Genomic DNA, 13,047 nt, shown 5'->3' on the forward strand with positions numbered 1-13,047 from the left:
ATTGACTTCCCTGTGAAGTTGCAGGTAGTGTCGCAGATCGGCCCCAAAATAGTAAGCAAACATTATGTCCTATCAGCAAATTATTGGAGCCACAATACCGGGGGCTTCGCATTTGTATACCTATCAAAGCATGAGACATAAAACTATGAAACTTTAAAGTCATATTTAAGAATCTCTCAAGTTTATATTACAGGTGTTTAATATGTCCTCCATAAGCGACACGAATAAAGTCGCATCTGTACTCGAATTTCTCCCATACTCGGGTAAGAATGTCCATCGTTATTGACGTTATTGCGGTACGGATCCGGTTGTCCAACCCTTATAGGTTCTGTGGTAGTGTTGAAGCATAAGCATTGTCCTTAATGAAATCCCACAGGAAGAAGTCACAGGGTATCAAGTCCGATGACCGTGGACGCCAAACGAGAAGTGCTATGTCACCGCCTGTTTAAGGACTTATCCAATGGTTCGGTAGAGTTTCATTCACATGTTCACGCACTTGGCGACTCCAGTGAGAAGGTGCCCCATGTTGTTGAAACATGAAGCTGTCAGCGTTCAGTCTCAAAACAAAAAGATTTGTAACATAGCCAGATACTGCAGACCGATAACCATGTTTCCATCAGAGAAGAATGGGCCGTAGACAGATTAGCGGGATATCGCACAGAACACTTTTTCGGGTGAATCTTGTACATGTTAACTATGTGCATGTGGATTCTGTAGGCCCCAAATTCGAAAACTTTGATTGTTCACTTTCCCACTACGATGCGCTGAGCAAAAGTGTTATCATTGTCAGTAGCAATCTGAAGTTCGTCAGAAAATACTACAAGTTTATCGTTAGTTGTCATGACGTAAAACCTGTAACAGCTGTAACTTGTAAGGCTTCATAATCAACCGACACCTCAAAACACTCCAATTTGTTGTACGCATTTGTAGCTCCTGGTAGCAGGACAAGTTTATTTTGTAGACTATGTTGGAAAGCGGTTTGAATTCGTGCTACACTGTCGTCGGAAACACGGGGTGGGCAGGACTTTTTCCTTTACACTCACATCCTGTGTGTAACAAGCTGTCGATACAAACTGTGAATGCTCCATCCATTCAGTGGTTCAGTTTTGTACCTCGACCTGAAACATCTTTGCAACGTAATCACGCGAACTCGAAAACACAAAATGATATCTGCTGCGGAGAAACAATTTTGTGACATGTGACGGTAAGAAAAAAAGAAAGAAAAGGCGGAAACAACCGACATCTTGCCACGATGAATATAAAGTGACAATGTGTTCCCTCCTCCAATATTCGAGCCGTGGTGAAGCGATCGATAGTTTTGACAACATAATATTTTGTGATATGTACAAGAACTATTCGGAAAGTAAGATCCGATTTCTCCCGAAATGGAAACCGCCGTTAAACACAAAAATGGTTTATTTCAAACCTTCCAGTTACTATATAGTCACTACTACGACATTTGTCGTAGCGTTGTACAAATTTTCCAATACCTTGTCACAGAAGGCAGCCGGCTCTACTTACCACCAATTCTGTACTCTGGTCCACAACTCGTTGTCTGTTCCATGGTGCTGCCTCCATAGCTAGCCGTTCACGTGTAATGAATTTGATCAATTACATCTACCGTTACCGCGACAACCGGGAGGCTCCCGCCGTTTAGGTTTCACGCGCTGCGCACTCTTTTGATGTCATTTGTGTAGCACTTCACTGTTCCAGAGAGCGGCAAGGGCACTCCTGCTTTGTGTGTTTCCGCCCACGCACAGCGGGCGGCCGTTATTGAAATGGACGGCGCGGAACGCCGGTCGCGCAGGTCAGTTGTTGGTGAGGGTGTGGTCTGGTGTGGTGTGGTGTGGTGTGGTGTGGGTGTTAACGACTCCCGGGGGACCGCTTCACACACGACGCCCCTCTCTAGCCTGCTGTTACGACGTCGTTCGCGATGCACAGAGTCCATTCTCAAATGTAACGAGTACAGCGTATATGGCGAAGAGGAAATCTTATAGATGTCAATAGCACTTCCGAATGCACTTTTGCAGCGCGTATGGTATCGATTTGGAGCCACTCCCAGAATTTTATGAACACCTCTCGTCCTCAACACTTAAAACACACACACACACACACACACACACAAACACACACACACACACACACGCAAAGCATCTACTACCCTTTTCCTGAGCACAAACTTCTGCAAGAATGCATTAGAAATTCGCTGGGAGGCTAGAATTACTATGTTGGGCCAGAGCTGATGAGGAACTTTGCTCCTCGATTTTATCACATCCTATCCAGGAGTTTCAAAAACGCATCGATCCCTCCATCATTTCGTATTACTATGTCGAGGTCACAGTTCTGGAAAACCAAAGAGCAACCAACTTTTCCACCTTGCTTTAACCCACCAATGTACTCTGGAGTTTACTTGATCCGCTGGTTTCCAATATTGTCAGATATGTTTATAAAAATGTTCTCCGCAGTGTTGTCTCTTTTACTCTGCTAAATTTAAAATAATATTGCACTTCTATGGCAGCCATGATGGATGACGGTTCCAACATAGGGACGAATATACGCTGCATTTTGTCACGTGGCAGCACCCGAAATATTTCCATGATACATAATGGTCTATGGAAAGTCCAGTGATTTAACTTATAAAGATTTAATTCGTCAAACTGGTATCGTTAGTCTTCTCAACGTGAAGTGTTTACTGCGTAGAAAGGTGTGCTATATAGCCGCCTTTACCAGGAAAAAAGAATATCTGTATCACTAAACGGTTAACTCGGGACACAATCCTAGTTGCAGGGTGCCTATTTAACATCTTCCAAGAGCGACAAATAATTCGTTTTCACTATTCTATACACTTATTGACCGGATTAAAAATGGTCATAATCTGCTTTTGAAGAGCTATAATTTTAAGTTCATGGATTAACATAGTACGACAGGTATTAGAGTCAGAAACTGTGTGTACATCTTAAGGCAGGTTTACTTTTGCAAATTATCCGAAACCCTGTTCGTCCAATATTTGAGGAAGAGAGTGTTTAGCAGCTTCCAACACACTCTGTACATACTTTCACACCTTTCCGAAACTTTTCCTTGCCGGCAGCCCGCACAACGGAAAACGATTTATCGCTTTGTACATTTTCGCTGTATGTGCAGTAAAACTTTAGCATCAGACATCATGGTTTAATGTGTTACGTCTTCAGTACTAACTCTATTCGCAACACATTTTGCATACTGCATCAGAATACAGCACTGAATGTAGCTGCAAAATTACGTCATAGTCGACACACAGTTCAGGAGATACGACGATACAGACATTGAAATGCGTGAGAAATTAGCCTTCGCTTAAAAGCGATCGCAAATTACCCAGAAAATCCTCACGCACTCTTTGATAATGGGAGTACTTCCCACTTCCAACAAAGTTCGTAATAGTTTCTAACCTCTACTAAACTTTTCTCACTGTCGCGCTTAACGACAAATGTTTCACACATTATCTTATTCTTAAAGTAATTACACTACTGGCCATTAAAATTGCTACACCACGAAGATGACGTGCTACAGACGCGAAACTTAACCGACAGGGAGAAGATGCTGTGATATGCAAATGATTAGCTTTTCACAGCATTCACGCAAGGATGGCGCCGGTGGCGACACCTACAACGTGCTGACATGAGGAAAGTTTCCAACCGATTTCTCATACACTAACAGCAGTTAACCAGCGTTGCCTGGTGAAACGTTGTAACGCCTCGTGTAAGGAGGAGAAATGTCTACCATCACTTTTACGACTTTGATAAAGGTCGGATTGTACCCTACCGCGATTGCGGTTTATCGTATCGTGACATTGCTGCTCGCGTTTGTCGAGATCCAATGACTGTTAGCAGAATATGGAATCGGGGGGTTCAGGAGGGTAATACGGAACGCCGTGCTGGATCCCAACTGCCTCGTATCACTAGCAGTCAACATGACAGGCATTTTATCCGCATGAATGTAACGGATCGTGCAGCCACGTCTCGATCCCTGAGTCAACAGATGGGGACGTTTACAAGACAACAACCATCTACACTAACAGTTCGACGACGTTTGCAGCAGCATGGACTATCAGCACGGAGACTACGACTGCGGTTACCCTTGACGCTGCATCACATACAGGAGCGCCAGCGATGGTGTACACAACGACGAACCTCGGTGCAGGAATGGCAAAACGTTATTTTTTCGGATGAATCCAGGTTCTGTTTACAGCATCATGATGGTCGTATCAGTGTTTGGCGACATCGCGGTGAACGCACATTGGAAGCGTGTATTCGTCATCGCCAGACTGGCGTATCACACGGCGTGATGGTATGGTTTGCCATTGGTTACACGTCTCGGTCACCGCTTCTTCGCATTGACGGTACTTTGAACAGTGAACGATACATTTCAGATGTGTTACGACCCGTGGCTCTACCCTTCATTCGATCCCTGCGAAACCCAACATTTCAGCAGGATAATGCACGACCACATATTGTAGGTCCTGTACGGGACTTTCTGGATACAGAAAATGTTCAACTGCTCTCCTGGCCAGCATATTCTATCTCTCAGTAACTGAAAACGTCTGGTCTATGGTGGCCAAGCAACATGCTCGTCACAATACGCCAGTCACTACTCTTGATGATCTGTGGTATCGTGTAGAACTGCATGGGCAGCTGTACCTGTACACGCCATCCAAGCTCTGTTTGACTCAATGCCCAGGCGTATCAAGGCCGTTATTACGGCCAGAGGTGGTTGCTCAGGGTACTGAGTTGTCAGGATCTATGCACCCAAATTGCGTGAAAATGTAAGCACATGTGAGTTCTAGTATAATATATTTGTCCAATGAATACCTGTTTATCATCTGCATATCTTTTTCGTGTAGCAATTTTAATGGCCAGTAGTGTAGACGTTTAGAGCTGTTTCATACAGTGAAGTTCGATTTTTTAAAGAAGCAAGGACTGTGGGCTTCATACTGGTCTATGCTGGTATGGATTTTCCTCAAATGACATTGGAAGCGATTAGCCGAAGTGACATCCCGGACTCGAGAATGCAGACCAGGTTCACCATACGTTCCAAAGTCGTTTCCTCGGCTCTTGATGACAGTGCAACGGAAACCAGTCACGCAAGTGTTGCTTTCCCAAAATTTGTATTAATTGTTGCAATATGATACAAATTAAGTACAGCAAAACATTATTTTTGGTCAGTCCTATGTGCATGTGGATTCTATACGCCTCAAATTCGAAAACTGTTTACTTTCCCACTACGATGGAAAGTCGCTTCATCACTGGTTTCTGCCAGTTTGGGTATGAAACGCGTGACAGCAAATTTTGTTCCAAAATTGTTGAATTTCGAACAAGAACAGCAGCGATTGCAAGATCCTCAGGAATCGCTAGACAAAGCAACGATTCAGAGCTACTGGAACATGTAATACGCATCACGTGTTTGCAGATGTGACTTCGGAATTAATGCTTAATCGTTCCAATGGAAGCTTCCTGGATCAACAACACTGAAGAAATCTGGAAGAATGCGGTCAAATATGAAGATTATGCTCATTGCATTCTTAGATTTTCATTGCATAGCGCACCACGACCTCTTGCCAAAAGATCGAAAGATCGGTAAAGAGTGCTAATTACAAGTTCAGCACCGTTTGCGTGAAGCAATCCGGGAGAACCACAATTTGAGGCAAAACACTCATTGACTTTGCACGTGTCCCTGAGAGACACGGTCCTTGCCGGGGTGCGGTGGCTTCCGCGCCTCAACGATATAGACAGCCCTACCGTAGCTGTTATCGCAGCGGAGGGTGCTTGTGGAGAGGCCACACTGATCTTGGGTTCCTGGACAGGAAGACTGGCTTCTCAGTGATTACAGGGAAACAAATTGGATAACTCGTCAAATCAACCAACATAGTCTAGCTGGTACTGTGAATGACTGGAAGCAGAGGAAACTACAGCCCTTATTTTTCCCGAGGACATGCATCTCTTCTTTGTGGGCAAATGATGATGCCATCTTCTTCGGTAAAATAATCCAGAGTTAAAATAATGCCGGCCCGAGTGGCTGAGCGGTTCTAGGCGCTTCAGTCTGGAACCGCGCGACTGCTACGGTCGCAGGTTCGAATCCTGCCTCGGGCATGGATGTATGTGATGTCCTTAGGCTAGTTAGGTTTAAGTAGTTCTAAGTTCCAGGGGACTGGTGACCTCAGATGATAAGTCCCATAGTGCTCAGAACCATTTGAACCAGTTAAAATAATCCGCCTTTCGGATTTCCGGCGGGGAGTACTCGGCAGAATGTCAGCAGGAAAGACAAAACTGGCATTCTACAGCTGGGAGAGTGGAATGTTGGATACTTCAATCGGGTTAGAAAGTTTCAGATGAAATGAACATAGACATAGTGGGAACTAGTGAAGTGCGGTGATAGGATGAACAGCACATATGGTCGTCTACTTACAAAAGAAGATAAAAATCGGCATGACGTCTTTCTAAGAGACAGTCTACACTACTTCCAATCAGACTACTAGCGTAGACCAGATGTGGTTCAAATTCAAAGCAATCGTATCGACGCAAACTGAGATGTATACTGAAGCGCCAAAGAGACTGCTATAGGCATGCGTATTCAAATACAGAGATGTGGAAGCAGGCAGAATACGGTGCTGCGATCGGCAACGCCTATATAACACAACGAGTGTCTGGCACAGTTGTCAGATCGGTTACTGCTGCTACAATGGCAGGTTATAAAGATTTAAATGAGTTTGAATGTGGTGTTATAGCCTGCGTACGAGCGATGGGACACAGCATCTGCGACGTTGCGATGAAGTGGAGATTTTTGCGTACGACCATTCACGAGTGTACCGTGAATATCAGAAATATGGGTAAAACAGAAAATCTCCGACATCGATGCGACCAGAAAAAGATCCTGCAAGAACGGGACCAACGACGACTGAAGAGAATCGTTCAACGTGACAGAAGTGCAGCTCTCCCGCAAACTGCTGCAGATTTCAGTACTGGCCCATCGACAAGTACCACCGTTCGAGCCATTTAACGAAGCATCATCGACGTGGGCTTTCGGAACCGAAGGCCCACTCATGTGCGCTTCATCACTGCACGACACAAAGCTTTACGATTCACCTGGGCCCGTCAATACCGAAATGGGACTTTTGATGACTGGGAACATGTTGCCTGATCGGATGAGTCTCGTTTCAAATTGTATCGCGCGGGTGGACGTGTACCTCATGAATCTATGGACCCAGCATGTCATCAAGGGACTGTCCAAGCTGGTGGAGGCACTGTCATGGTGTGGGCTGTGTACAGCTGGAGTGATACGGTGCATGGAGGCTTAATTAAAATGCTTGCATGGGGGCTTAATTATTTTTAAAATAAAAATATATTTTAGTCGCTGTGTGTCCGGTTACGAAGTCTCGTACCCGGTTGGCCCTGAGTAGTATTAGTACGCAATCTGACTGCATAGAATAACAATAAAGAATGAAAGGAAATTTCCGTTAACACAATTGATTAATTAAGTCCCCAGCAACTATAAAAGCTACGAAACAACAAAGCACAAGCGTAACTGTTCTGTGTGTGGTAGTGTGATTCAAAGTACACATCTGGCACGGTTTTTCCTCAATACGACAAGATATTTTAAACACCATTTACAATGAAGTAATAAAAAAAACAGAAATACTATAATTGCACATAGAAACCAGAATTACCGTCTAATATATGAACACAAGCCAGATGCTTTGCTGAAGAACCTGTGACCAAGAGGCGTTGTTATTTAGGAAATTTTAAATAAAAAAATTTTTTGTTACCATCATATATATTGACGAAAAATACACTGTAATCATTACAACACCCCCAATCGAACAGCATCTGCAGTCTCGTCCAACAGAACAACTGCACACGACATGACCTCAACTAGTACAGCTATCGACATCCTCTCAACAAGCACTGCCCACGGCAACCTCTGAACTACTACTGCCAACGGCAACTTCTGAACTACAACTGCCCCAGGGGAGGCGGCGGAAAAATACTCTTTGGCTCAATCTCTGGCGCTGTGACTCAGTGTAGCCACCTTTCATATGCCCCTCCTCCACAGGCTAGAATTTGATGGTATTTTTGCCAGTATTGGTGGTGAAAATACCACCAAATTCGTCCAAAATTAATAAGTAAATATCATATAACTAAATAAATTTTGGCTTTGCACTGACCCTTCAATAACCTAATATATAAAATACAGTAAGGAATACAAATGCTTGCATACATGTGATTTTACATAATAGTTTACACAAGTAGCATTCAATCAATGCCACCAGCAATGACGAATAGGTGCAGATAAGAGTCTCATAACATTTCATAAACAGTAAATACACAAAAAATCAGTTTATACAAATATTCACATAAAATCTTTCAAATAGTTCAATGAAATGATTCGATCTGACGCCACTTCGGCGATTTGCGCGTCGATGGGAATGAAATGATGATGATTAGGACAACACTCAGTCCCTGAGCGGAGAAAATCTCCGACCCAGCCGGGAATCGAACCTGGGCCCTTTGGATTGACAGTCTGTCGCGCTGACCACTCAGCTACCGGGGGCGGACAATAGTTCAATAAACAAGAGTAGTTGACTCAGATTAGTTGACATTTCATCAGCAATATTTAAACAGCTCCAACAGTGGCACTCAGAAATGGTCAACAAGTGCAATAGCAGTCTCATAACATTTCATCAGCAGTATTTGAACAGCTCCAACAGTGGCACCCACCAATGTTGAACAGTTGCAGACACCAACACGTGACATTATCCCAGTAGCAGTAGTTCCATCAGTGGCACTCAGCAATGTTGAACAGGTGCAGACACCAACAAGTAACATCATATCAGTAGAAGCAGTTCCATCAGTGGCACCCAACAATGTTGAACAGGTGCATATAACAGTTCATAATATTCACTATCACTAATCAGACAGTTCATCAGAGTTTATCAGCAGAAATTAAACGTTTCCAAGTGGCACCCACCGATGTTAATACGTGTAAGCACGAACAACAGTTTGAATGCACACACAATTGCTTTTACAAAATTATTATCAATGCCCTTACACTAAACATACAAATTATAATAAACACACAAATGATATCTGATAATTGTCATATTAACTATCAGAAATACACAAATATCAGTAAACCTATAATATTTATGGGTGTCAGTGCAAGCCACAATAAATAAGTAAAATAATATTTAGGAGGTAGGTCGCTACCAATTATTTGGGATTAGGAAAGGAAAACACACTCAATCATCTTTCTAATTGAATAGTGTTGACGATATAAATGCAATTCTATCAAAAATTTGATATTGAACATGTGTATCAAGTAGTAGTGGCAGCAGTGTGTAACAGTCAATAATAGTTAGTCACCGTCAAAGTCATCATGTCAAGAACAATGTTTGCCAAGCCAAATAAAATGTACAGTTGCTGAACAACTGTCAGTGTGCCAAGATATGCAAATACTTCCTCTCTCCAAAAAAAGTATATACTGCTTATTGATTTAACAAAGTGTGTGTGTAGACAATCTTCCTTCCACTTGAGTGTTCTAGTCTGCCATCTTCATCCTCCTTGTTCCATGTATACCAACGAAAGAAATATGCTCCTCACTTACTTTACCTCTTATCCACCAAAACTCCAATAATCATCAGCGTCACATAATCTTAATACTTCAATAATACCTCTTACGTCGATACATATAAACCTTATCATCAATATTATTTACCTTACCTCTTTTCCACCAAAACTCCAATAATCATCAACTTCACACAAACTCAATACCTCAATAATACCTCTTCAACACGTCGATACATGTAAACCTTATCGCCAATATCATTTCACTTCCATAACAACTCTTTCCTCTAGTCAGTCTCCTCGAACAAGTACAGATAAAATCCTAGCGCAAACTTCAATTCGTCATCCCATACAATCCGAAGACACAATGTCCACACACAACCTCTGTGTAATCCATGTGACCCAAATCTTCTCCTCATTATGAATTATAAAGTACATTTTGGTTACCTTGTCCATCATTAAATAAAAGAAATGCATACATAACCTCTAACAGCCTTTAGTTTGAATAACTTCCAGTAAGTAAGTACGAGTACGGAGTGGGAATGATCTTAATCTTTCACAGTGTGTGCACCACTTCAAGAATCATGGCAAAACAGAAGCAAACATGTGGAGTATTTCTTTTGTCAAGTGTCACTTGCTATTTCAATTGCTCACGAAGAATGCAGTGTAATAACTGTTAATGGTCTAAACCTAGTGTTGGTATGTCATGTCGTTAGCTTCCTTCCCAGAATGAGATTTTCACTCTGCAGCGGAGTGTGCGCTGATATGAAACTTCCTGGCAGATTAAAACTGTGTGCCCGACCGAGACTCGAACTCGGGACCTTTGCCTTTCGCGGGCAGGTGCTCTACCATCTGAGCTACCGAAGCACGACTCACGCCCGGTACTCACAGCCTTACTTCTGCCAGTACCTCGTCTCCTACCTTCCAAACTTTACAGAAGTTCTCCTGCGAACCTTGCAGAACTAGCACTCCTGAAAGAAAGGATATTGCGGAGACATGGCTTAGCCACAGCCTGGGGGATGTTTCCAGAATGAGATTTTCACTCTGCAGCGGAGTGTGCGCTGATATGAAACTTCCTGGCAGATTAAAAGTGTGTGCCCGACCGAGACTCGAACTGGGGACCTTTGCCTTTCGCGGGCAGGTGCTCTACCATCTGAGCTACCGAAGCACGACTCACACAACCTCTTCCTATTAACATAAATTTATACAGCTTCCGTAAAACCTCCAGCTCATGTGACTTCAGTGAAGTTTCTTGTACCAATGTCGTTCGTAGAATTACAGCAGTTCATTTTCTTATCTTAAAATATAACGCACTGAGCGTAAGCAAAACATGCAATAGCGAGTAAATATACCAGTGGAGAAAAGAATGTTAACAAGTGGATGTAGCACAATCCCTATAAAGACGCTCTGCCAAGCGAACAGTCTATAATTAATACCATAGTGTGACCTAAAATCCATGTTCGTACACCGTATATCAGCATTTCTATATACCAAATTAAAGAGTAGTTATGACAACAAAACAGAAATGTGTAAATATGCAATCCATACGCAAAGCAGCAAATATATATCTTACATAATAAACAGGTCATTAGCATCATATCAGCATAAGCAAATAAATGTTCATATGTAATCTTAATAAGTAAACATGAAGGCGCAAGCAGATAAATCACAAAGTATAACCTACATACATAGCCATATGAGCACAACTAATCAGGTGACAACTATAATTTAAATAAATAGGCACAGCAGACACATAATAAAAATAAATGTGTCATCAGTGAAAAAGCAGTGCAGCCAAGCGATGCATAATATACATAAGTAAGAACCCTGTTCATTAATCAATCATTGTCAAAATCAGTTAACACAAAGTATAAATCACGTAATCGCGAGCAGCAAATTACGTCTAAAGTACGTACCTAAGAGGAAATATGTTACCTGAAAAATAAACTCAATTAATAGTTACCTTTTCAGTTTATTACTTTCTTCTTCGAAATTATGTTCTTCCTGAAATTTTCTCGCTAGCAAGACCTCTTAACGTCGGACACACACAGAATTTACCTGAAATTCTTACATATTTTATACAACTGTATCCTGAAAAAAAAACTGAACGTTAATATCATAATTTATCAAGTCACTATAGCTTTATACTGAATTTAATCAGAGAAATTAGACTGTGCATTTGTTTACGGCTGTCAGTGCATTCGCACTGAGCGCTCGATCAGCTGTAGGTACGCGAGACGTAGGAAGTAATTGTTTGCGGTCAACGACTGCCTTGTGCGGCGCGCAGACTTGACTGTTGCTTTGAGTATGTGCCGCCGCCGGAACATGGCATGGTATCCTTGTATTCTCTGCGTGTTTACGTATAACTGTTAGTTTCTCAAAGGTATGTTATTCCACAAAAATTTTAACGTTCGATATATGATGTATTCCCTAAGTTGTCGGCGTAGCCTTTTGACATAATTTGCATTTGGCAAGAATACGTTTTTCCATATTACTGAAGTAGCAATTTTCTCGTAATTCATGAAAGCATTTTTTGGGACCAAAGTGTGCATAACTGAAATGTGTATACCAAATCAATTTATTAACTCACTCATCAGGAATGCAAACTAACCAAACAGAGTTGTCGACCGATTTTCGTTTAAAAAGAATATCATTGCGAACTAAATAATACTGTCTAATCGCTACGCTTTCCTTTCTCCTCCACTTCTTAATGTCCTTCCAGATTGGATCCTTGTTTTGCTCCTTAGTGATGTGCTGGAGCGAAGACGAAATAAAATTTTCAAACGCAACACCTTGAATATACATCAAACAATAAGTGTTTTCTTTGCAGTCCTCCTCAGCACTTTGTTTCAAACCCATAGATGCAAGTGATAAAGCAACAGCAATAATATTTGAACAAACCTGTATGTAAACAATACTAAAATCAAATTCCTGCAGATACAGCGCCCATCGTGCCAATCTACCATGTGTTAATTTTGTTGACATAAGAAATTCCAGAGCTCGATGATCGGTGTAAGCCTTAGTATGTCTGCCAAACAAAAATATGCGAAATTTTGTGAAAGCCCAAACAACAGCCAAGGCTTCAAGTTCCGTAATCGAATAATTCTTTTCTAATTTAGAGAGAACACGACTTCCAAATGCAATAGTTTTCTGTACTACAACGCCGTTTTCTTCTATCTCGTGAAACAAGTGTGCACCTAGGCCTTTGTATGATGACCCCGTCGCCAAACAAAATTTTTTAGATAAATCCGGATGTGAAAGAAGTGGAGCAGCAACTAAAGCATCACGAAGTTGTTCAAATTCTGATTGAGCTTCCTCATCCCAACACCAATTAGAATTCTTTCCAGATAGTTCACATAAACGAGGTGAGGCCAAATTGTCCAATCTAACAAAGCATCTAAGAAAATTACAGACACCAAGGAAACTACGAACATCACGTTTTGTAGTAGGAGCA

The sequence above is a fragment of the Schistocerca cancellata genome, chromosome 8 (assembly GCF_023864275.1).
Source record: "Schistocerca cancellata isolate TAMUIC-IGC-003103 chromosome 8, iqSchCanc2.1, whole genome shotgun sequence".
Taxonomy (NCBI): Eukaryota; Metazoa; Arthropoda; class Insecta; order Orthoptera; family Acrididae; genus Schistocerca; species Schistocerca cancellata.